Source organism: Rhinatrema bivittatum, chromosome 4 (assembly GCF_901001135.1).
Source record: "Rhinatrema bivittatum chromosome 4, aRhiBiv1.1, whole genome shotgun sequence".
NCBI lineage: Eukaryota > Metazoa > Chordata > Amphibia > Gymnophiona > Rhinatrematidae > Rhinatrema > Rhinatrema bivittatum.
In genome coordinates this window covers 108,289,139-108,315,610 of record NC_042618.1, presented here as the reverse complement: position 1 = coordinate 108,315,610, position 26,472 = coordinate 108,289,139, and the positions used below count along the sequence as shown (strand labels likewise).

Here is a 26,472-nt window from a genome sequence, read left to right as displayed (position 1 = left end):
GCCCGGCTGGGCACGTCTCTCACAGGACGCTGGAACAGCGGATCCTCTGTAGGCAGTGCTGTGGTGGAAAAGAGAATGAGAATTATGAGCACACAATAGAATAGCATTCAGAGTCCCAAGTAGAATAGAAGAGCTCCGAGACAGGGAGAACAGGCCCTCGAGGAGCGAGTACCTGATCCCTTAGAGCAGAGAGACTCAGTTGCATTGTACTCACTAGCAGCAACAGAGATTCCACTAGACGAGAGGTCTGGCACCAGAGCAGAGGGCAGGCCCTCGAGGAACGAGAACCTGATTCCGGTGAAGCAGTACTGTAGATAGAGATGTTTCTGTACTCACAGATGGTGACTGTAGTTAGTTCTTCCAAGTAGAAGGTAGAGGTTGCAGGCAGCGACACAGGGAACATGGGCCCTCGAGGAGCGAGTACCGGTTTCCTGATAGCACCTGAAAGAAGCAGAGAGGCCCCTGAGGAGCGGGTACCCCGTTAGTGACCCCGAAGGGTAGTAAGAGTTCCAGTAGAGCTGGAGTGGCAGAGTAGCTTAGGAACGGAGAGGGAATCCCATCCGTAAGAGTTCCGGTTGCTAACTCAATGAGCCAGCAATTGAAGTAGGCAGATATACCCTGGAGTCATGACGTCAGAACAGGGGGACACCCCTGAGGTTCGCGCCAACATGGAAATAAAGATGAGGGCGGCGTGCGCACACGCCCTAGAGGTACCTTGAAGGAGAGTGGCGGGAGAGAGCACCATAGCCAGTCCGGGGACACCGGAGAGATCGGCAAGCAGATGCTGTGGCGGCCATCAGTCCAAGGTGAGCGGGAGGAGCCGCAAGTAGAGAGGTATAGGCAGGGCGAAGCTGTCGAAGACTGACGGACGCAACAGGTAGAATCTACATATGCTGTCCAATTAACTAGAAAAAAAAGTCTGTCTGCTTTTGGGAGAATTGGTAATGAATAGATAGGCTAGACGTTATGTTTTATGTATATTAACATAATATTTTGACTTTTAGGAATATTAACTCTGTTTAGATTTTATTTAATTTATTATTTTAACAGCTAAAGTGAAAATTATTGCACTCTCTTTTTTAACATATTTTAGCTGTTACTATTTTTTATTATATGTATTGTATTTCTTCTTATTTTATATGATTGTAAACCGTTGTGAAGGCCTTGCCGAATTGACAGTATATAAAAATAATAAACCATAACCATAAACCATAAATGTCCAAAGAAAGGCAATGGAAATTATATGAGGTCTGCTGCAGAAGCAGTGGCATAGCTAGAATTGATTTTTTGGGTGGGCACAAGGTTAACATGGGTGGGCTGTAGGCATGCAGGTCTGAGACCTACTAGTTGTTTTCTTATTGATAAATAATGCCATATATTGCACCCTAGAATGGCTTTCTAAGTAATTTGCAACAGCCATTATGCATTATGCGGGAAACTTTAAAACATTTTACCTCAATTATTTCAAGCACTTACCAGTATTAAAAACTTCCTGCAGGAGTACTTTGGGGGGGGGGGGGAGCGTTGCTGCTATGCACAGGGCTGGTGCAAGGGTATTAGGTACCCTAGGCAAACCTTACAGCTTGGCGCCCTCCCCCACCTCCCCATACACAATTTTAAATTATGCATTTTTAACATATTTTACATGAAAAGTGACATTCTGAGGTAAAAATTAATATACATGTTGTGATAATTTCATGGTCCTCCCGTATCAACACAGTACTATCTGCCAACACTCAAAGAATAACAACCCTACCTATGAAAAAGAATACCAAAAATATTACACCAGAATCTAAAATATCAATATACCTCCTATCAGGAAAACAGAATAGGCCAAGCTACTACACATCCCTACAGAGAAACCACATAGAAACATAGAAATGATGGCAGAAGAAGACCAAACGGCCCATCCAGTCTGCCCAGCAAGCTTTTGCACTTTTTTTTCTCATACTTATCTGTTACTCTTGGCCCTTAGTAACCTTTTGGTTCTATTTCCCTTCCACCCCTGCCATTAATGTAGAGAGCAGTGTTGGAACTGCATCTAAGTGAAATAGCTTAATTAGTTAGGGGTATTAACCGCCGCAATAAGCAAGCTATACCCATGCTTATTTGTTTACCCAGACTATGTAATTCAGTCCTTGGTTGTTGTCTGTATATAGATCCCCTTTTCTTCATTCCCCCCTGCTGTTGAAGCAGAGAGCTATGCTGGATATGCATTGAAAGTGAAATATCACGCTAATTTGGTTTGGGGTAGTAACCGCCGTAACAAGCAAGCTACTCCCCGTTTTTTTGTGAATGCAAATCTTTTTTTCCACATTTCCTCATTGCTTTTGAAGCTTAGAGCAATGTTGGAGTCGCATTAACCGTGTGTATGTTTATTGAATAAGGGTATTATCTCCAGGTAGTAGCCGTCATTCATGTTAAAAGAATGCTTCATCTCAGTCTTTGCATGCAGAACACAAACCCTCACCAAATACAGAATAAAGCCACATAAAGTATAAATAAAAATGTGCAGACAAAAACTGAACTGTAAAACGCATCATGCCAGACTCTATACAGTGCAACAATGGAAAAACAAAAATTTCACCATTCCTCATGAAACAATCAATAAAATCAAGATATATAAATCATTAATCATAATTATAAAATCATACTAATAAAATAGTTTCAAAACAGCTGATGAATAGAATATCCAATAATTAAAGACTCGTGCAAATTTTGAAAGCTTTACCAAACACCAATAAAATATTTCAAACAGCAGACACATCACATACTACCCAATAATTAAAATGGTAGTCAATCAAGAAAAATGAACTTAAAAAGCCACCTTTACTTACCCTCTCCAGCAGTTCTCCTATTCCTTTCCCTTGCAGGCCACACCAGAAGCAGCAGTAGCTGCTGAAGCTGTCCTCACAGTTCTTTTCCTTAGGGACCACAGCCAATCTCTTCTCTCTCTCACACACACACACCAGTCACACCCTCAGGACCAGTTTCTGTCTCTCACACACCAATCATCTTCCCAACCAGTCTCTCTTTCTCTCACACATACACACATGCCAGTCATCTCCCTGATCAGTCTCTCTCACACATACACACATCACTTCTCTGGCCAGTCTCTCTCAATCACACAATGCTCTCGCTCACTCTTACATACAGGCTTTCAATCACACACATGCTCTCTCTATTTTACTTACACAAGCTCTCAATCACACACATGTTCTATCTTACTTACAAACAGGCTCAATCACACACATGCCCTCTCTCTCACAGCCACAAGCCAGCCAAAAACATGCTCCATCTCTTTCTCATACACACATTGACACACACAAGTACCCTCCCTGACTCACATATACACCATACACATACAGAAGCACCCTCCCTGTCTCACATACACATTACACTCTCACAGAAGCACCTTCCCGGTCTCACACACAGAAGCGGAACCAAAAAACAGCAGGGTAGGCGATCCAGTGAATCCGTGAGGATTAAACAAAAAAGTGGATGCCACAAAATAGTCCTTTTCAATTTTTAATCAAGGAGACGTAAAGAATCTTATACACATGCCCGACTCTGGCCAAGTTTCGCCACCAATGGTGGCTGCCTCAGGGGCTACAAACAAACATACATAAATATTTAATAAAACATAAATCACATTAAAAACATAAAAATTAAAACCATAAATACTCGTCAACATATAAATAAATAATTAAAAATTTAAACTAGAGCTTTATACAAATTACAATAAAAAAGAAAGAGTACCTTGTTAATCACAGAGCAGTATTCAAGTGATGGTCCGGATAAGATCAAATGTATAACTACATCTATTTAAAACAAGCAGATCATGGTCAGCTATATCTAAAAAAAAAATGATAAAAAAAATGAGCCGTTCGGAATTGTCGTGGACCGCGATAACCCTTTACTGACCTGTAGCGCACACGGTAACGCAAATGAAAGTGTTGTAGCTATGAGCCGCGCTAACACTGCGGCTGTTTCGCGGCACACGATAACTGTTTCCTGTTTTACATATGCTCCGCCCCAACTCCGCCCCCTGAATATAAAATTACGAATTTGCATTCGCAAATTGCGTTAACGGCTGTTAGCGCGATTTGCGAATTTATCTCCCGCGATAACACCTTGGAAAATGACCCCCATAGTCTGCGTAGTCTCAAAAACTGAGAATACGGAAGATTCTTTAACAGAGATCTATTATGACAACTATTGAAGTGCAAAAGTTTGTTCGTATCTGTCGGCTTCGTACTAAAAATCCCGTCTTGCAATGTTATCTGAATATCTAAAAAATAAATACTTCGTTTATCATAACTAATAGTAAATTTAAGATTAGGATCTAAAATGTTCAACCATGTATAAAAACTTAAGGGATTCACTATCTCCTTTCCAAAGCATAAAAATATCATCGATGTATCTCTTCCATAAAAACACATTCCCCATAAAATCATGATTTTCCAAAATCGTCTGTTCAAACATGGCCACGTATAAATTAGCTATGGATGGGGCCACATCATAACCAAAAGGTTACTAAGGGCCAAGAGTAACAGATAAGTATGAGAAAAAAAAGTGCAAAAGCTTGCTGGGCAGACTGGATGGGCCGTTTGGTCTTCTTCTGCCATCATTTCTATGTTTCTATGTGGTTTCTCTGTAGGGATGTGTAGTAGCTTGGCCTATTCTGTTTTCCTGATAGGAGGTATATTGATATTTTAGATTCTGGTGTAATATTTTTGGTATTCTTTTTCATAGGTAGGGTTGTTATTCTTTGAGTGTTGGCAGATAGTGGCATCCACTTTTTTGTTTAATCCTCACACACAGAAGCACCATTCCTTTCTCACATACATATTACATACACACACACACACAGAAGCACCATTCCTTTCTCACATACACACACACAGAATCACCTTTCCGATCTCAAATACATATAGACACAAAGGCCCCCAGCTGAACAGCTCATCTCTGGCGGCGGCTAGCAATGCCAGTCTTCTTTTCTTTGGCCCCACCGGCCTGGTCTCCGGCGGTGGCTGGCATCACCGATTTTCATTTCTTCGGCCCCTCCAGCCTCGTCTCCGGCTGCGGCTGGCTATGCCGATCTTCTTTTCTTTGGCCCCGCTGACCTGGTCTCTAGCGGCGGCTGGCAGCGCTGCTCTTCTTTTCTTCGATCCCGCCGGCTGCAAGTAGCATGCAATACACCGGTTGAGAATCGCTGGCCTAGGTCCTGCTCATGCCGTAGGGCTCGTCACTGCGAAACAGCTACGCAGCTCCCTCAATGTGAACAGGAGCAGAGGAGGCCACGTGATCAGCTAGACCGGCCCACCGGGGGAAGCCCGATCCCCCGATAGGCCAATCTACCCCTGGATCCCGCGACAGCCTTGCAGGTCCGGTGCTCCACTTCTGGTTCCAGTTGGGTGGGCCTGGGTCCAAATTGGGTGGGCAGCTGCCCACCCAGGCCCACCCGTGGCTACGCCACTGTGCAGAAGCCACATGACATGAGACCTGTTGATCTAAATCTGTATACCCTAGAGGAGAGGAGAAACAAGAGGGATAAAGAGACATTTAAATACCTAAAAGACAGTAATGCACCATAAGCAAATCCTTTTCAATGGAAAGGAACTTGTAGCACTAAAGGTCATAATAAAAAGCCCTAAGGAGGTAGACTCAGAAACAACATCAGGAAATATTTTTTCATAGAAAGAATGGTGGCTTCCTGGAATGCACTCCTGGAGGAAGTGGTGGAGACAAAAATGGTAAAGAAATGTTAAAAAGTATGGGATAAACAAAGTGGATCCCTTGTGGCAAGAAGATGGTAATGAAGTACTGGGGAAATCTGCATGGTGTAGCAGTTACAGCCCAAAACAGCAGTGATATGACTGCATTGTGTTTCCCAGAAGGCATGGGTTAACCTGCTCAGAGGGGTAATTACAATCCTAATCAACAGTGGTATGATGCCATTATGAGAAAGTATTGTAGGTAACCTGCATGGAACAGCACTTACAACCCTAAAAGGCAGTGGTACCACTTTGTGAGGTCACATGGGGGACATGGGGAAGGAGAATGCCAAGTTGCATATGAGAATTTGCGTGTGCATAAAATGGATGAATCATTAGTACACAAACTGGATAGGCCTTTTATTCTTTATCTTCCATCATTTACTATATTATTATGTAATAGGTATTAGAGATGCAAAAATTGGAGGTGAAGGGTGTGCAATTGACCACCAATAACTAAAAAGTCATGAGATAGGAGGTGATGTCCTTTTGTGGATTGCAAGTTGGTTAAAAGACAGGAAACAGAGAGTAGGATTAAATGGTCAGTTTTCACAGTGGAAAAAGGTAAACAGTGGAGTGCCTCAGGGATCTGTACTTGGACCGATGCTTTTTAATATATTTATAAAAGATCTGTAAAGTGTTGCACTGGAGGTGGACCCTTGGCCTGGTGCAAGATTGGTATGGCCCTCTGTTTGGGCCCAGAGAGCACCTGCCACCAGGAGGCGGAGCACAGGAGGAGACAGAGGCTAGCTGGAGCTTCACCAATAGCAACCCGGGGTTTCCGCAGGTTGAGCCCTTGGGTACCCGGGCCGCCTGGTCTTAAGTGGGCCTCGCAGGGTCTCCTCGAGAGGAAGTGCAGAGGAGTGCCCACCACAAACAAGGGTGCGCGGTCAATGTCCAAACAAGAAGGTCCAGAGGTCACAGGAGGCTAGAATAGAGTGTCCGAGTGGATAGTGAGGATCAAAGGCAGTCCAGAATGGTCAGCTGAAGCAGGGGTCAGTACCAGAGGTCAGTCCGGGTGTAGTCAGATCAGGCAAAGGTCAAGTTCCAGGCAGCGGTCAGACGTGGTCAATAGACAGACAGAGGTCGGTTCCAGGCAGCGGTCAGACATGGTCAGTGGACAGGCAGAGGTCGATTCCAGACAGAGGTCAAACGTGGTCAAGAACAAGCAAAAGTCAATACCATGAGATCAGTCCGAAGGGTACTACCAGGGAGTGGAGAGAAACAGGAACAGGAGACGCTGGAACAGGAGACACTAGAGCAGGCAAACTAACAACACCGGAGTGTAGACCCGATTGCCAAGGCAATGAGCTAAGGCCTGAGCCCTGCTATTTATACAGGGCTCAGGTGACGTCATCATCGGGCGCCTGGCATGAGTTTCCTGCGCTTGGCCCTTTAAAGCTGAGAGAGTTCCGCGTGCGCACTAGGGGGTGGTGCCGACACCATGGAGGACGCCGAGCCACAGCGCGAGGAGCGTTGCGAGGTGGAAGGCCCCAATGGGCCTGGGGATGCTTGGGGACGCCGTGGACGAGCAGCGCTGGGGTTGAGAGAGGAGCTGGTAGACGGGCGCACCAGGTGAGCAGGCCCGGTTGCGGCATCCATGCGGCTGGGAAGCGCAACACTACCCCCCCTTCTAGGCCTCCTCCTTACAGGCCTGGGCATCTCTGGATGGTTCTGGTGGAAGTCACCGAGGAGGTCCTTGTCGTAGATGTGATGGGAGGGCTCCCAGGAGTTCTCCTCCAGGCCGAAGCCCTCCCACAACAGGAGGTACTCCCAATGGCCTCTATGGTGCCGGACATCCAGGACCTCTTCTATTTGGAGGAAGTCCTCGGGTTCAGCAGCAAATTGTGTAGGTGCAGGAAGCCTTCGGGAAGGCCAGGACAATAGTAAGGGCTTGAGGAGAGACACGTGGAATGTGTTGTGAATCCCCATGGATGTCGGAAGTCGCAGCTGGTAGGTAACTGCTCCTATACGTCGGATGATCGTGAATGGTCCGATGAATCTGGGAGCCAGACATTGAGAAGGAAGATGTAATCTAATATGTTTAGTGCTCAGCCAGACTTTCTGGCGAGGTCGGAACAGAGGTGCAGCTCGACGATGAACGTCAGTGAAACATTTAGCCCGCTCGGCTGCCTGGCTTAGTCTTTCCTTGACTTGATTCCAGAGTCGATGTATTGTCTGTGCTGTAGACTGGGCTGCAGGAGAGGGTACAGAGAGAGGCACTGGTAGAGGCAGCCAAAGACTACCGAGAATGGTGAGACGTCAGTGGCAGAGGTGACATGGGTATTGTGGGATAACTCTGCCCATGGCAGGATGTCAGCCCAGTTATCCTGTTGGTCATTGACATAAGATCGTAGGAATGTCTTCAAGGAGCGATTTGTCTTCTCGGCTTGGCCACTCACTTGAGGATGATAGGCGATGTCAGATTCAAGGTAATATCAAACTTCTTATACAGGGATTTCCAATATTTGGCAGGGAATTGAGGCCCACTTTCAGAGACAATCTATCTAGGTAAACCATGCAAGCGGAATACATTGGTCAGAAAGAGTTTAGCTAGTTCGGGAGCCGAGTGGAGACTATATAGTGGAACAAAATGGGCCATTTTTGAAAAGTGGTCAATGATAACCAGTTTACTGTGTTGCCTTTCGATGGGGGTAGATCGACGATGAAGTCGGTAGAGATGCTTGACCAGGGTTCAGTGGGAGTCGGAAGAGGTTGGAGGAGACCCCATGGACAGCCAGTCGGGGTTTTTTGCTGTGCACAGATAGGGCAGGAGTCCACATAATCACGGGAGTCTATTACCATACTAGGCCACCAATACTGTCTTCTAAGCATCTCGAGGGTCCGGGCCCGACCTGGATGGCTGGCCTTCTTAGAGTCGTGAGCCCAACGGATCACGCGCTCACTAAGACGGCGCGGAACCACCGTCTTCCCAGCTGGTACCGTGTTGGTGACTGCGATTGATATGCAAGCTGGGTCGATGATGTGCCTAGGAATTTTGGGCATATCTTCTGGCTCGAGGGAGCGAGAGAGCGCATCCGCATGAAGATTCTTTGCTGCTGGGCGGTAGCAGAGTTCGAAGTTGAAGCATTCAAAGAACAGCACCCAGCAGGCCTGCCTAGGGTTCAGTTGCTGGGCTTCCTTTAAGTGTTCGAGATTCTTGTGGTCCGTAAATATCGTAAACTTGTGCTGCGCCCCTTCTAGCCAGGGGCGCCATTCTTGAAGAGCCAATTTCACTGCTAAGAGTTCATGGTCCCCAATCGTATAGTTTTGCTCCGTGGCAGAAAACTTGTGTGAGTAGAAGGAGCATGGTACTATGGTCCCGTTGGGGGAATATTGACTCAGGACTGCCCCTGTGCCTATGGCGGAAGCTTCGACTTTAACGATGAAGGGGTGATTAGGATCTGGATGATGTAGACATGGACCGGTGCAGAAGGCCTCTTTCAGGGCGTGGAAGACAGGGATTGGGTCTTGGGACTCCAAACTTGAAAGTTACTTCCTTTCCTAGTCATGGCAGTGAGTGGAGCAGCTAGCGTGGAGTAGTTAGCGATGAAGCTTCTATAATAGTTTGTAAATCCGAGGAACCTTTGTAAGGCGCGGAGGCCTACTGGTTGGGGCCAATCTCGAATACCTTGGAGTTTCTCAGGGTCCATGGTGAAGCTATGATTGGAGATGATGTAGCCCAGGAATGGAAGGCGGGGCTGTTTGAAAATACACTTCTCTAATTTTGCATAGATGTGATTGTCTCTAAGACGTTGGAGGACTGTTTGTACATGTGAACGATGGGACTTCAGGTTTTTGGAAAAGATCAGTATATCGTCCATATATACCACAACAAATGAGTATAACAGGTCCCGGAAGATTTCATTCATCAAACGCTGAAAGACCGCAGGGGCATTGCAAAGTCCGAAAGGCATTACTACATACTCATAGTGGCCATCCTCATATTGACGGCAGTCTTCCAGATGTCCTCTGGTTGGATTCATACAAGGTTATATGCCCCTTGGAGGTCTAATTTCGTAAAGGTCTGTGCCCCTTGTAGGTGATCGAATAGTTCGCTAATGAGTGGCAGTGGGTAAAGGTCCTTGCGAGTTACGGCATTTAGCCCACGGTAGTCCTTGCAAGGACGTAAACTGCCATCCTTCTTCTTCACGAAGAAGAATCCGACTCCTGCCGGGGAATTGGAGGGTCTTATGAATCCTTTATTCAAATTTTCTTTAATGTACTCTGACATTGCTTGGGTCTCCGGAAGCGAGAGAGGGTAGGTTCTGCCCTTGTGGGGCATGGTTCCCGGTAGGAGTTCAATGGGACAATTGAATTCTCGAAGTGGAGGCAGGAAGTCAGCATTTTGCTTGGAGAACACATCTTTGAAGTCAGAATACGGAGCTGGTAACCCAGAAAGGGTTGTAGAGTTCAGAACAGTCACCGCTGGGGATACCTGTCACAGACAGCGGTCTTGGCATTGAGGGCCCCACTGAGTTAGCTGCAAAGATTGCCAGTCGAAGTGGGGTGCGTGTAACTGGAGCCAAGGAAGTCCTAGGATTACAGGATTTATGGAATGTTTCAGAACTAAAAGAGAGATTTCCTCATCATGGAGGGTTCCCACGGTGAGGCAGAAGGCCACGGTACGATGAGTAATGCATCCAGGGAGGTGCTTTCCCTGGATCGAGACAATGCGGAGAGGCACTTCCAGTGGTTGAAGTGGGATCTGGAGTAGTGTGATGATATCATCCAGAATAAAACTGCCACTCACCCCAGTGTCCACGAGGCCGGTAGTGGCAAAGGAGCGTGACTCCCTAAGAAGGATATAGGAAGTAGTAATTGAGGGCCAGCAACAGTAGCTCCCAAGCTCGGGACCCCCGCCAGGCTCAGGCTTTGAAGTTTCCTGGTTGTACGGGGCAAGACTGTAGGAGGTGTCCAAAACCATCACAATATAGGCAAAGGCCTTGCTTCTTGCACCAGAGGCGCTCCTCTGGAGATAAGCACGCACGATTAATTTGTATAGGTTCATCAGGTGATGGAGGAGGCGCCAGTAAGGCCTTCAACTGAGGACTTGTTGCACGAGATGGACATGAGGCAGGAGGCCGGAGGACTTTTACCTCCTGATGCTGCTGTCATAGACGATGGTCAATCTTGCCGACCAGAGAAATCAGGTCTTCTAGAGATTTGGGGATCTCACGAGCAGCCAGCTCATCCTTAAGGGCAGGAGACAGTCCCTCTAGGTAGAGTGCCTGTAAGCAGTCCTCTTGCTGTTATGGTTTTGAGGTGTTTGAGTGGATTCTTGGGCACTGTGGCAGATGACCACGCCCATAGGGAGGAGCCCCGTGGGGAGCCACAGTACTGGGCTAGACTCAGGACAAACACAGAGTTTATCTTTTATTGTACAGATTATGTATACCACCAGAGGTGGCAGTAGTGCAATGATCCAGAGGTAGCAGTCCAGGGACCCTCGGCGGAAGGAACCCGTCTCACCAAGATGGTAAAGGGATATCTGGTGTAGGTTTACCAGCACGGCAGAGCTGTAGATGAGACAGACTGAGAATTAGATTACTCACTAGATGGTAGCTGTAAGGTTGGCGATTCCACCAGGCAGAAGTAGATGGTAGCAGGTACCAATACAGGCAGAGCAGGCCCTCGAGGAGCGAGTACCTGATCCCAGTAAGGCACCTGAAAAGAGAAGGTAGAGGGCCCCAGAGGAGCGGGTATCCAGGTTAGAGAATACCCCGAAGAGGAGAGAGAGGGCTTCCGGGCTTCCAGCGGCAGCTAGGAAGCGGCAGAGTAGCGTAGACCGGAGGCTTTCCATCCATTCACGATCAGAGTCCAGACTTTGCTAACTCGATTAGCTAGCAAGTAAGGGCAGGCTAAATACCCGGATGGCGTGACGTCACTCGAGGGGGACGCCCCCGAGGTTCGCGCCATTGCTGGAATAAAGACGTGAGGCCCTTGGGAGAAACATGGCGTAAGGCATGGCCATAGCCATTCCGGGGACGCCGGAGAGAGCGGCTTGCAGACGCGGCAGTAGCCATCTTCCCAAGGCTAGCGGGGAGAGCAGAAAAAAAGGTGAGGCACAAGGGTCGAAGCCGTCTGAGACCGACGGATGCAACAGTACCCCCCTTCAAAGGGCCCCCTCCAGACCTCCTACCTGGTCTTGGTTTCTGAGGATGCGTTCTGTGGAACTGTTGAAGCATCTCTTTATCTATGATATTAGCCAAAGGTTCCCAAGAGTTTTCTTGAGGTCCGTAATCCTCCCATGACAGGAGGTATTCCCATACTCTGCCTCTCTTTCTCACATCAAGATTAGCATCTACTTTGTATTCAATGTCTTCTTCTGCATCTATAGAAGTTGATTCCGGTGTCTTGGTTGAGAATTCGCTAAGGTCTAGCAGTTTCAGTAGTGAGACATGGAATGCATTATGAATCTTCATTGCTGGTGGAAGTTTTAAACTGTAGGTAAGAGTACCTAGTCAGAGAATGGGGAAGGGTCCAACGAAGCATGGAGCAAAATGAGCTGATGGTACCTTGAGTCTTAGGTGTTTTGTAGACAGCCAGACTTTGTCACCAGGCTTGAATTCTGGAGCCTTGCAGTGGTGAGCATCATAGCCTTTCTTTGCTCTTAGTCCTGCTTTACGTAGCATCTCTTTAGTTCTAGTCCATAGCTGTTGGATATCTTTGACAGTAGACTGAGCTGCCAGGGACGACACTGAAAGTAGAAGTGGTAAGGGTGGTGATGGTAGTCATCCGTAAACCACTTCTAATGGTGTTGATCCAGTTGATGTTGCTGGATGAGAGTTGATGGCGAATTCAGCCCAGGGCAACAGTTCAGCCTGGTCATTTTGGCGTGTACCCACGTAGGCACAAATTAACTGCTTGAGTGTCCTATTCATTCTCTCCATTTGCCCATTTGACTGAGGATGGTATGCAGAGGTGAAGCCGAGAGAAATATCAAACTTCTTGCACAAAGCTTTCCAGAACTTCGCTGTGAATTGGGCTCCTCTGTCAGAGACGATGTGCTTTGGCATGCCGTGTAGGTGAAAGATGTGCGTGATGAAAAGCTTTGCAAGCTCCATGGCTGAGGGCAAGCCAGGGAGAGCCACGAAGTGAGCCATCTTTGAGAAACGATCCACTGTTACCCAGATGATGTTGTTACCTCACGAGAGTAGTAGGTTTCCCACAAAGTCTGTAGCAATGTGTGCTCAGGGCTCGTCTAACACTGGCAAGGGTTGGAATAGGTCCCAAGGACGTCCGGGCGGCGATTTCTGTCTGGCACAATTGGAACAAGAAGCAACGTAGGAGAACGTGTCTTCCTTCATGGTGGGCCACCAGTAATACTTCTGAAGTTTAGCCAGAGTTCTGCGTTGACCAGGGTGTCCAGCCAGTTTGGAATCGTGAGCCCATGCTAATCGCTTTTTCCTTAGATTCTTGGGTACAATGGTTTTACCTGCAGGTACTGGGCGAGTAGCTGACAAGATAACTCCTGTCGGGTCAATACGTTGGGGTTCATTGGGTAAGTCCTCGGAAAGAAGAGTGAGACAGGGCATCTGCTTTGACGTTCTTATCTCCAGGACGGTATTTCAGTACAAAGCCAAACCTGTTAAAGAACAGGGACCATCTCACTTGCCTATGGTTTATGCGCTGAGCGTGACGATCTGTAAAAACTGTGATCTGATGTTGTGCACCTTCAAGCCAGGGGCGCTATTCCTCGATTGCTATCTTTATTGCCAGTAGTTCTTTATCCCTTATGCTGTAGTTCCTCTCCGCTGGCGAGAAGCGTCTGGAGAAAAACGAACAGGGGTCTAAGGTCTTAGAGTCACCGGACTGGCTTAGCACGGCCCCTTCATCCTAGAGGCATCAACCTCTAGGATGAAGGGCTGGTTTGGATCCGGATGTCGGAGGCATGGCTTGTCGAGAATGCGTCTTTCAGTTTCTGGAATGCTGTTACTGCCTCCGTTGACCAATTGGCGACGTTGGCACCTTTCTTAGTCATTGCAGTAAGCGGAACAGTTAGTGAGGAGTAGTTCTTGATGAATGTTCTGTAGTAGTTGGTAAATCCCATAAATCGTCTAAGAGCCTTTAGACCTGTGGGTTGAGTCCATTTCTGAATGCTGTCCAGCTTCTGTGGGTCCATCTGAAAACCTTGGTTGGAAACAATGTACCCTAAGAAAGGCACAGATTCCTTATGGAACTCGCATTTTGACAACTTGGCGTATAGGCGATTCTCGCGGAGTCTTTACAGCACTCTTTTGACATCCTCCAGATGAGTCTCCATGTCTTGAGAGAATATCAAGATGTCATCCAAATACACAATGACACATTTATAGAGTAGATCACGCAGAATGTCATTCATCATGTTTTGGAAGACAGCCGGGGCGTTGCATAGGCTGAAGGGTATCACTAGATATTCAAAGTGCCCGTCTCGGGTATTGAAGGCTGTCTCCCATTCATCGCCAGAGCGAATGTGAACTAGGTTATATGCTCCCTTGAGATCAAGCTTGGAGAAGATCTTGGCTCCCTGTAGTCTATCAAATAGCTCTGAGATGAGTGGTAAGGGATAGTGGTCTTTTACAGTTATCTTGTTTAGATCTCTGTAGTCAATACATGGATGCAATGTCCCGTCCTTCTTCCCCACAAAGAAGAAGCCTGCGCCAGCAGGAGACTTGGAGGGTCTTATGAAGCCTTTCTGAAGGTTCTCCTGTATGTATTCGGACATAGCTTTGTTCTCTACCACAAAGAGAGGGTAAACCCTTCCTTTGGGTGGTCCAGTGTTAGGCTTCAAATTGATGGCGCAGTCGTAGGATCTGTGTGGAGGTAGTACATCTGCAGCTTCTTTGGAAAATACATCTTGAAAAGATGCATACTGAGGCGGCAACCTAGGCATCAATGGGGTAGTTGGCATGCAGGGTATAGGAGAAACCTCCAACAGACATTTACCATGGCAATCTGGACCCCAATGTGAAAGCTCTAGAGTGGCCCAATTGAATTGAGGTGTATGTTGCTGCAGCCACGGTAGCCCCAGTACTATAGGGTGCAAGGCCTTCTCTAGTACAAAGAAGGAGATAGTCTCTGAATGGAGAGCACCGGTCTGTAAACTCACTGGTTCGGTGAGCTGGGTCACTTCGCCCGGTAAGGGCTCCCCATGAATTGAAGATAGGAGTAGTGGAGACGTCATGGTAATGGTGGGAATCTGCAAGTGCTCCACTAATCGTTTCAAAACGAAGTTGCCTCCTGCCCCTGAGTCCACTAGGGCAAGGGTCTGGTATTCTAAGGGTCCTCAGTTTAAACATACAGGTAGAGAGAGTGGAGGAGAGGGTGCAGTTAGACCTAAGAAGAGTCCTCCCGCAGGACTTAAGGTTTGCCAGTTTCCCAGACATATAGGGCATGTTTGTACAGCATGACCAGCTTGTCCACATTACATGCATAGTCCCAACCTCTTTTGTGTTCTTCTCTCTTTTGACGTCAGGTGGCTGCAGCCTAATTGCATTGGTTTTTCGCCAGCAACTACACCCGAGGGAATAGGCCTGGGTATAGACTTAACTCGAGTTTCGACCTGAAGGGGTCTTCTGGGAGTCTTGGTCTTTTGAACCTTGTCACAAAGTCGGCGATCAATCCTTGTTGCCAACTTCACCAGTTCAGCCAAGATCTCAGGCATCTCACGAGCTGCCAGTTCGTCCTTCAAACGAGAGTTCAGTCCTTCAAAGAAGAGAGTCCTCAGGCATTTAGTGTCCCAATGTAATTCAGACGCCAGTGTCTTGAACTCTATGGCGAAGTCTGATAAAAGTTTATTACCTTGCTTCAGGTGAACCAACGAAGATCATGCAGTAGTATACCGGGCAGGGTCATCAAAAACTGATCTGAACAGTTCAAGGAACCCGGCAAGATTATGTAGGATAGGGTCATCGCGCTCCCACAGCGAAGAGGCCCAAGCCAACGCTCTTCTGTCCAGATAAGACAAGATGTAGGTGATCTTGGCATAGGCTGTAGGAAAATGATTAGGTTGCAGGGAAAAGTGCATGCAACACTGGTTGATAAAACCTCTACATCTCCAAACTTCCCCTGAGAAGCGTGTTGGAGTGGATAGAGGTACAATTGTCTTGACCGTCACTTCTGACGATGTAACTTCTTTACCTGTGGTGGTTGGTGAATTCATCTATGCGTGCAGCTGGTTAAATGCAGCAGTCAAATTCTCCAGCGAGTTCTGCTGTTCGGAGATTCGCTGGGCCAAGCCTGGAATGGCCTGCAATGCGGTGAGATGAGCCGAATCCATGGAGTTAGCAATCTGTTATGGTTTCGAGGTGTTTGAGTGGATTCTTGGGTACTGTGGCAGATGACTACGCCCACGGGGAGGAGCCCCGAGGGGAGCCACAGTACTGGGCTAGACTCAGGATGCACAAACACAGAGTTTATCTTTTATTGTACAGCTGATGTATACCACCAGAGGTGACAGTAATGCGATGATCCAGAGGAGACAGTCCAGGGACCCTCGGCGGAGGGAACTCGTCTCACCAAGATGGTAAAGGGATATCCAGTGTAGGTTTCCCAGCACAGCAGAGCTGTAGATGAGACAGACTGAGAATTAGATTACTCACTAGATGGTAGCTGTAAGGTTGGGAATTCCACGAGGCAGAAGTAGATGGTAGCAGGCACCGATGCAGGGACAGCAGGCCCTCGAGGAGTGAGTACCTGATCCCAGTAAGGCACCTGAAAAGAGAAGGTAGAGGGACCTTGAGGAGCGGGTACCCAGGTTAGAGAATACTCCGAAGGGCAGAGAGAGGGCTTCCAGCGGCAGCAACAGAGTAGCGTAGATCAGAGGCTTTCCATCCATTCATGATCAGAGTCCAGTCTTTGCTAACTCGATTAGCTAGCAAGTAAGGGCAGGCTAAATACCTGGACGGTGTGACGTCAATCGAGGGGGACGCCCCCGAGGTTCGCGCCATTGCTGGAATAAAGTCGTGGGTAGCGCGCGCACCCTAGGAGGCCCTTGGGAGAAACATGGCGTGAGGCAACGCCATAGCCGTTCCGGGGATGCTGGAGACAGCGGCTTGCAGACGCGGCGGTGGCCATCTTCCCAAGGCTAGCGAGGAGAGCAGAAAAAATGGTGAGGCACAAGGGTCGAAGCAGTCTGAGACTGACGGACGCAACACTTGCCACCCAGTTCTGTGGCCAGTGTTCTAAATTCTACTGTGAATTCGGCGAGCGAATGCGAGCCTTGACGGAGGTGGAGTAGATGGTGGCCCGCAACCGCCTGTCGGCCGGGATCCTTGAAGGTCCATCAGAAAACGGAAATGAACTGGGGAAGTTGGCGGAGGATGGCATCAGAATGCTCCCAAAGTGGGGAAGCCCATGCCAGGGCTTTCCCTTCAAGGAGTGAGAGGATGAAGGTGATCTTGATGGTTTCATTCGGAAGCAGCGAGGGTTGCAGTGCGAACTGCATATTGCATCGGTTGATGAAGCCTCGGCAGAGGCACGGATCCCAATTTAAACGGGGTGGAGCTGGGAGGGCCAATGGTTCTCGCGGGGGCAGGGTTTGAGCCAGACCCCCTGAATTGGCCATAACAGAATGCTAATGCTTCCATGATTCGTTGTTGTACTCGGACCCTAGTTACTAGGTCAGGGATGGCCTGTAAGGCGAGAGACTCCGCCGAGTCCATGACCTTGGCAACCTGTTGCACTGGAGGTGGACCCTGGGCCTGTTGCAGGATTGGTACGGCCCTCTGGTCGGACCCAGAGAGCACCTGCCACCTTGAGGTGGAGCACAGGACAAGACAGAGGCTAGCTGGAAATTCACCAATAGCAACCTAGGGTTTCCGCAGGGTTGAGCCCTTGGGTACCCGGGCCGCCTGGTCTTAGGTGGGCCTCGCAGAGTCTCCTCGAGAGGAAGCGCAGAGGAGTACCCACCACAAACAAGGGTGCGCGGTCAATGTCCAAAGGTCACAGGCGGCCAGAATACAGTGTCCGAGTGGATAGCGAGGATTGAGGCCAGAGTATCATTCCAGAATGGACAGCCGAAGCAGGGGTCAGTACCAGAGGTCAGTCTGGGTGTAGTCAGATCAGGCAAAGGTCAGGTTCCAGGCAGCGGTCAGACATGGTCAGTAGACAGGCAAAGGTCAGTTCCAGGCAGTGGTCAGACGTAGTCAGTAGACAGGCAGAGGTCGGTTCCAGGCAGCGGTCAAATGTGGTCAAGAACAAGCAAAGGTCAGTACCGTGAGATCAGTCCGAAGGGTGCTACCAGGGAATGGAGAGATGCAGGAACAGGAGACACTAGAGCAGGCAAACTAACAACACCAGAATGTAGACCCGATTGCAAAGGCAATGAGCTAAGACTTGAGCCCTGCTATTTATACAGGGTCGGGGCCGACGCCGTGGAGGACGCCGAGCCACGACGCGAGGAGCGTTGCAAGGTGGAAGGCCCCAATGGGCCTGGGGATGCTCGGGGATACCGTGGACGAGCAGCGCTGGGGTTGAGCGAGGAGCTGGTAGATGGGCGCACCAAGCGAGCAAGCCCGGTCGAAGCACCCACCAGCCAGGAATCGCAACATAAAGGGGTACAACGAGTGAGGTGATCAAATATGCAGAGGACACAAAATTATGCAGAGTAGTTAAATCTCAAGTGGACTGTGATAAATTGCAGGAGGATCTTGCGAGACTGTAAGATTAGGCTTCCAAATGGCAGATGAAATTTAACGTGGACAAGTGCAAAGTGATGCATATTGGGAAAAATAGCCCTTGCTGAAGCTACACAATGTTAGGTTCTATGTTAGGAGTTACCAACCAGGAAATAGATCTAGGCGTCATAATGAATAATAGATTGAAATCATCGGCCCAGTGTGCTGTGGCGATTAAAAAAGCAAACAGAATGTTAGGAATTATTAAGAAGGGAATAGAAAATAAAACAGAGGATGTCATAATGCCTCTGTATTGTTCCATGGTGAGACCGCACCTTGAATGCTATGTGCAGTTCTGGTCATCGCATCTCAAAAAGGATATATCTACACTGGAGAAAGTGCAACCAAAATGATAAGGGGCATGGAACGGCTGCCCTATGAGGAAAGGCTAAAGAAGTTAGTGTTACGAGCGCGCGCGGTCGACTCGAGCTGGTGGTGAGCCCTTGGGCCACGGCGAAAGCTAGGGAGGAGCCCCAGCCACACCGTGGGAGGTGAGCTGGGCAGGCATGGTGAGCCAGGCGGGTACAGAAGCAGGCACAGAGTCTGACCCTCAGCCGGACCTGCACGCCCATGGTAGCCAATACTGGGAAGTTGACTGATGAACGGTCCTCCGACTGTTCCCGGCCCTTTCGGACCTGCCGCTGGGAACGGCAATGGGCAGCAGGCCGGACAGAGGCGAGGGCAGACAGAGTCCTCTACACTGAAGACGTCAGACGGGGGCTGAAGCAGACATCCAAGACAGGCTGAAGCAAGACGTTGGAGACATCAGGGCAAGGGCTGAAGCGAGACATTGTAGAAGAGGGCAGGAAAGGTCCAGGCGAGCAGGAACTCCGATGCTGGGATACTGACATCCGAAGCCCCTTCGGCTGGCAGGAACAGAAGCTCAAGAGCCCGGGGGACGAATCCCTCCTGTTGGCCACTCCAGGGCCCAACAGGACAGAAGGCTCAGGAACCAGACGAAGACACAGGGCAGAACAACCAGAACAGGAACAGGATCAGGCAGCTTCAGGAACAGACATCAAAGCAAGGTCAAGAACAGACATCAAGGCAGAGACACTGGACAGGGACCCATCAAGGCATAGGCAATCACGGAAGACCTGGATCAGCAAGGTTACAGACGACTGTAGAGCCCGATCCGGAGGCCAGTTGCAAATGACAAGAAAGTCCTTAAATACTGGAGGTAGAAGGCAACTCCCTGGGAGGAGCTTGCCAGGACCGCCCACCGCTGGCCCTATAAATGGTGTAGAGAGCTGCGGGCCGGCCCCTAGGAGAAGGGCGTCGCCAAACAGGAAGTCCAAACACAGAGGCATGCAAGCCACAGGCAGGCCACAGGAACAGCTAGGCCTCTCAGGCCCTGGAGCAAGTCCCGGATGGTGCACAGGAGAGGCCCTGGCTTCGAAGCGGCCTCCGGGAGGAAGGTAAGAGACCACCTGTAGCGCAGCAACAGGGGGGATCGCAACAGTTAGGGCTGATAGAAGTCTACAAAATCATGAAAGGTCTTGAACAAGCTAATGTAAATCAGTTATTTACTCTCTCAGATAACAGAAGCACCAGGGGGCACTCCATGAAGTTAGCAAATAGTACATTTAAAACAAATCAAAGAAAATTATTTTTCACTCAGTGCATAGTTAAGCTCTGGAATTCATTGCCAGAGGATGTGGTTACAGCAGTTAGTGTAACGGTTTAAAAAATGTTTGGATAAGTTCCTAGAGGATAAATCCATAAACTGCTATGACGGTAATTAATAAGCAATAGTAGCTTGTGATCTATCTAATGTTTAGGTACTTGCCAGGTACTTGTGACTTGGATTGGCCACTGTTGGAAACAGGATACTGGGCTTGATGAACCCTTGGTCTGACCCAGTATGGCATATCTTATGTTCTAATGTTCATTAACTAAATAACAAATCTCAGATTTGTTTATACACAGAAATAGAGAATATGATGGAAGATAGGAATCGTAAAGCCCATCTAGTCTGCCCAATTTACATCCTATTGCAATGCCATAGATCCCAACTTATCTCTGGCTCTCCCTTCTTCTTCACGATTATGGATCATGTGTACTTACCCCATGCTTTCTTGAATTCTGCTACTCTTCTACCTCTACTGGGTGACTGTTCCATATATCCATCACCCTTTCTGTGAAAAAATATTTTCTGGCTACCTGGTATCACCCTTAAGCAATGAACATGACTCTCTTCCCGCCCGGTGACTGTGAACACTGTCTCCAAAGTATTATCAGCCCCAGCTGACCAGGGAAGTAGAAGACCTGACTTGGGAATCAAATTGAGGACATTCCACATGGCAGTGCACATCACCGGCTACTTGAGTCACAGGGATAGACCAAAATATTACTCCCTTTGAGCCTCAATCACGACCTCTTGGTCAAGAAATTTCTTTCCACTGAAAATACTTGTTTCTTGGGCACTGTTTCTATCTTTGAGATATAAACATTGCAAACAAGCAGGCCACAAACTCAACCAAGCAGCTATTCCAAATAGTAAACAAGCTACCACTCCCACCACAGTAGAGCCTAGTCTCTCATTCAGCACTAACTTGTGAAGACTTTGCCTTCTATTTCAATAACAAAATCAAGGGACTCTGCCATACATTTCAGTAAAAAACACCAAGCCCTTAGCCAAGAAAGTGCAAACCTGCTCTCCCCCAGATCAGATGCATAGGCCTTTATAAACTACATAACAGAAGAAAACCTTGAAAAGATTCTAGGGGGTTGCAGCCAACAACTTGCACTCTAGACACTGCCTATCAATTTTAGTGAATAAGGAAGCAAAGGCCTTACAGGATAGGCAACCAAAATTGTCATTTCCTCCCTCAGAGGGCATGATGATGCTAACAGCACTGAAAAAGGTCATATTGTGTCCTCTACTGAAAAAAAAAACACTTTACCAGGATAAACTAGAAAACAACTGCCCAGTTTCAAATATCCCTCTTTTGGGAAAATTGGTGGAGCAAGCTATAACCAAATTAATGACTGGCTGGAAGAAAGAAACTGGTTAGACCCCTTTGGGACAGAGACAGCACTCATATCTCTACCAGATGATTTCATCAGGAATCATGACAGGGACCTTGGCTTAGTACTGGTACTACTAGACTTCTTGGCAGCATTCTGTTGCTCTGGAGGTGGACCCTTGGCCTGGTGCAGGATTGGTACGGCCCTCTGGTTGGACCCAGAGATCGCCTGCCACCAGGAGGCGGAGCACATGAGGAGACAGAGGCTAGCTGGAGCTTCGCCAATAATAGTCCAGGGTTTCTGCAGACTGAGCCCTTGGGTACCCGGACTGCCTGGACTTAGGTGGGCCTCAGAGGGTCTCCCGGAGAGGTGTACCCACCACAAGTAAGGGTGCACAGCTGATGCAGAGAGGATGGACCAGACCTGAACTGGAGACTCCGGAGACCTCAGGGAGGTAGCAGTTCATGAAGGTTCTTGGGTGGAACAGGCAGCGCCTGTAGGTCTGGTCAGATGAAGGCCACAGTCAGAGTCCAAGCAGGTTGGTCTGGTGGTAACAGAAGGCAAGAAGAGAGTGTCCGAGTGAAGTGCAAGGGTCAAAGCCAGGGTATCCATCCAGAAGTGGTCAGCCAAAGCAAGGGTCAAATCCAAGGTCAGTCCGAGCGTAGTCAAGGCAAGCGAGGGTTAGTTCCAGGCGGTGGTCAACGAGGTCAGGCAGGCAGAGGTCATTTCCAGGCAGTGGTCAGTCATAGTCAGGCAAGCAGAGGTCAGTACCAAGAATCAGTCCGAAGGGTACTACCAGGGAACATGGAGCAGGAACAAGACAGACGCTGAAGACATGGAGGACCACGGGAACACTGGGACACGGAGACACTGGAACAAGGAGACGCTGGAACACAGGATCAGACTCAGGAGCAAGGAACAGGCAAACTAGAAACACCAAGGTGTCAACCCGATTGCCAAGGCGAGGTTCGTGTGATGTAATCGGGATGCGTCCAAGCTGGGTTTCCTGTGCTTGGCCCTTTAAAAGTAATGACGTTGGCCGCGTGCACACCTAGGGGTGGGGCAGAGGAGATGGAAGACATGGTGCCCCTACGGGAGCTCCACTGAGAGGTCTGTGGCGTGGAAAAGGCCGAGGACTCCTGGGGAGAGCGTCGAGGATGTCTGGAGCTGGCGGCTGGGGCAAGGCCAGAACTGGTGGAGGGCAGCGCGAGGTGAGCAGGCCCCCCCTTCTAGGCCTCCCCCTTACCGGTCTGGGTTTTTCTGGGTGTTGACAATGGAACTCTTGGGAAAGATTCTTGTCGAGAATGTGGTGAGAAGGCTCCCAAGAATTCTATTCAGTGGCCTCTACAGCGATGGATATCCAGGATTTCTTTAACCTGAAGGGTGTCTTCGGGTTCCGCAGAGTGTTGCAACGGTGGAGGAGGCCTTCTGGAAGGCCAAGACAAGATCAAGTGTTTGAGTAGTGACACGTGGAATGTGTTATGAATCCCCATGGAAGCTGGTAGTTTCAGCTAGTAAGTGACCGCTCCTACCCATCGTAGGATAGGGAATGGACCCACGAATTTCGGAGCTAGCCGTTGGGAAGGCAACCGTAGCCAGATGTGCTTAGTGCTAAGCCAGACTCTTTGTCCAGGTAGGAACATGGGCGCAGCCCGACGATGGGCGTCTGCGACGCGCTTGACCCAGTCAGCTGCTTGGCAGAGTCGCTCCTTTACTTGATTCCAGAGCCGGCAAATGTTTTGTGCTGAGGATTAGTCTGCAGGTGATGGTACACTGAGTGGAACTGGCAGTGGTAAGCAAGGTTGATGGCCAAAGACTACGGTGAAAGGAGAAAAGTCTGTGGCAGAGGCGATATGGGTGTTATGGGATAGTTCTGCCCATAACACCCATATCAGGAGGTCAGCCCAGTTCTGCCCATAACACCATAACAGGAGGTCAGCCCAGTTATCTTGCTGGTCATTGACATATGATCGCAAGAAGGTTTTGAAAAACCGATTAATCCTCTTGGCCTGGCCATTTGCTTGTGGGTGATATGCTGACGTGAAGTTTAACGTGATATTGAACTTCTTACAGAGAGTCCTCCAATATTTAGTGGCAAATTGAGGGCCACGATCGGAGACGATTTCTTGTGGTAGTCCATGTAGACGAAATACATGGATTAAGAAGAGCCGAGCTAGTTCTGGAGCCAATGGGAGTCCAGGGAAGGAGACAAAGTGGGCCATTTTTGAAAAGTGGTCTATTATGACCCAGATTACGGTATTCCCTTTTGAGGGAGGCAGATCCACGATGAAGTCTGTGGAAAGACTAGTCCAAGGCTCGGTGGGTGCAGGAAGTGGTTGAAAAAGCCCCCACGGGTGGCCAGTCGGGGGTTTTTGCTGTGCGCAAACTGGACAGGAGTCCATATAGTCTCGGGAGTCCTTAGACATACCAGGCCACCAATAGTGCCTTCAGAGCATCTCGAAAGTTCGGGCTCGGCTGGGGTGACCGACCAGCTTGGAGTTGTGGGCCCAACAATGTACACGTTCACGGAGACGGCGGGGGACCACCGTCTTCCCGGCAGGTATCGTGGTAGTAACTGCAATTGATATGCAGGTTGGATCAATAATATGTGTGGGGGTCTCGGGTATGTCTTCTGGCTCGACGGAGTGAGAGCGCATCTGCACGAAGATTCTTCGCCGCTGGGCGATAGCGAAGCTCGAAGTTGAAGCGTGCAAAGAATAGAGCCCAGCGGGCTTGTCTTAGGTTGAGTAACTGGGCCTCTTTTAGGTGCTCCAGGTTTTTATGGTCGGTATATATCGTGAACCTGTGTTGCGCCCCTTCAAGCCAGGGACACCATTCCTGGAGGGCAAGATTTACTGCTAGGAGTTCGCTGTCCCCTATGGTATAATTTCGTTCTGTGGGAGAGAATTTGTGTGAATAAAAGGAACATGGAACCAGGGTTCTTTTGGTGGAGTATTGACTCAAGACCGCTCCTGCTCCAATGGAGGATGCATCGACTTCGACTATGAAGGGGCGGTTTGGATCCGGATGACGTAAACACGGGCCAGTGCAGAATGCCTCTTTCAAGGTATGGAACGCTGATTGGGCCTTGGGAGTCCACACTCGAGGATCACATCCCTTCCTCGTCATGGCGGTGAGTGGAGCGGCCAGCGTGGAGTAATTGGCGATGAAGTTTCAATAGTAATTTGTAAATCCAAGGAATCTTTGTAGGGTTCGGAGACCCACTGGTTGAGGCCAATCTTGAATACCCTGCAGTTTGTTGGGGTCCATGGTGAACCCATGGCTAGAGATGATATAGCCCAGGAATGGTAGACTGGGTTGCTCAAAAAGGCACTTCTCCAATTTAGCATAGAGATGGTGGTCTCTGAGGTGCTGGAGGACTGTTTGAACGTGGGAACGATGAGACTTCAGATCTTTGGAGAAGATGAGTATATCGTCCAGATATACTACAACAAATGATTACAAAAGATCCCAGAAAATCTTGTTCATTAGCCGCTGGAAGACTGCAGGGATGTTGCATAGCCCGAAGGGCATTACTACGTATTCATAGTGTCCATCTCTTGTGTCAAAGGCGGTCTTCCAAATGTCTTCTGGTTGAATCTGTACTAGGTTATATGCCCCACGTAGGTCTAGTTTAGTAAAGATTTGCGCGCCCTGCAGGCGGTCGAAGAGTTCACTGATAAGTGGCAGTGGGTACCGGTCTTTACGGGTTATTGCGTTCAAACCTCTATAGTCTATGCATGATCTTAGACTGCCATCCTTTTTCTTTACAAAGAAGAACCCGGCTCCTGCTGGGGAGGTAGAGGGTCTTATGAACACTTTGGCTAAATTTTCTTTGATGTAAGCTGACATCGCTTGAGTCTCTGGGAGTGAAAGAGGGTAGATTCTGCCCTTGGGAGGCATGGCACCAGGTAGGAGTTCTATGGGGCAGTTGAACTTCCGAAGCGGAGGCAGGATATCAGCGTTCTGTTTGGAAAACACATCTTTAAATTCCATGTATGGAGCAGGTAACCCGGGAAGGGTTGTAGAACTTAAGACTGAGATAGATGGAAACACTTGCTGTAAACACTGGATTTGGCATCGAGGACCCCACTGGATGAGTGCAGGGATTGCCAGTTAAAGTGGGGTGCATATAACTGGAGTCAAGGAAGTCCAAGGACTACAGGGTGTGTTGATCGTTTCAGGATCAGGAGAGAGCTCTCCTCGTCATGGAGAGTCCCAACGGTGAGGAGGATAGCCAGGATACGGTGCGTGATACGATCAGGGAGAGGCTCTCCCTGAATTGAGGCAATGCGAGTGGTATTTCCAATGGTTGAACTGATATCCGAAGGAGTATGACAATCTCTTCTAAAATGAAGTTTCCACTCGCCCCAGTGTCCACGAGGGCGGTGGTGGCGAACAAACGTGACTCCCTGAGGAGGGAGACCGGAAGCAACAGTTGAGGGCCAGAAACTTTAGCGCCCAAGCTCGGGACCCCTGCTGGGCTCAGGCTTTGGAGTTTCCCAGACACACTGGACAAGTCTGGATAAGATGGCTGGAGCCACCGCAATACAGGCAGAGGCCAGATTTTCTTCATTGGAGACGTTCTTCCGGAGTCAGGCGGCCACGGTTGATCTGCATTAGTTCCTCGGGAGGTTGAGGGGCCACAGGTAAGGCCTTCAACCGGGGGCTTGCTGAACAGGGTGACAGTAGGGCAGGAGGTCGAAGAGCCATTACCTCCTGATGCCGTTGCCGAAGATGGTAGTCGATCCCTCCGACTAGAGAAATCAGGTCTTCCAGAGATGCAGGGATCTCCCGGGCAGCCAGCTCATCTTTAAGGACAGGAGACAGTCCCTCGAGGTAGAGTGCCTGCAGGCAGTCCTCCTGCCATCTCAACTCTGTTGCCAGAGTTCAGAACTCCACCGTATACTTGGCTAGCAAGTGTGAACCTTGACAGAGGTGGAGTAGGTGGTGGCCAGCGACCACCTGTCAGCCTGGGTCCTCGAAGGTGCATCAGAAGGCAGAGATAAATTGAGGGAGCTGAGGTAGAATTGCATTGGAGCACTCCCAGAGCGGGGAAGCCCATG

At 48.9% G+C, this 26,472-nt stretch overlaps 1 protein-coding gene across 3 annotated transcripts in view; it reads right to left on the bottom strand.

The window, feature by feature from the left end:
• The window catches only part of HEATR4 (HEAT repeat containing 4), a 265,168-nt gene that overhangs the window by 199,545 nt on the left and 39,151 nt on the right, over window positions 1–26,472 (bottom strand). The gene's annotated exons all lie outside the window — the stretch shown is intronic.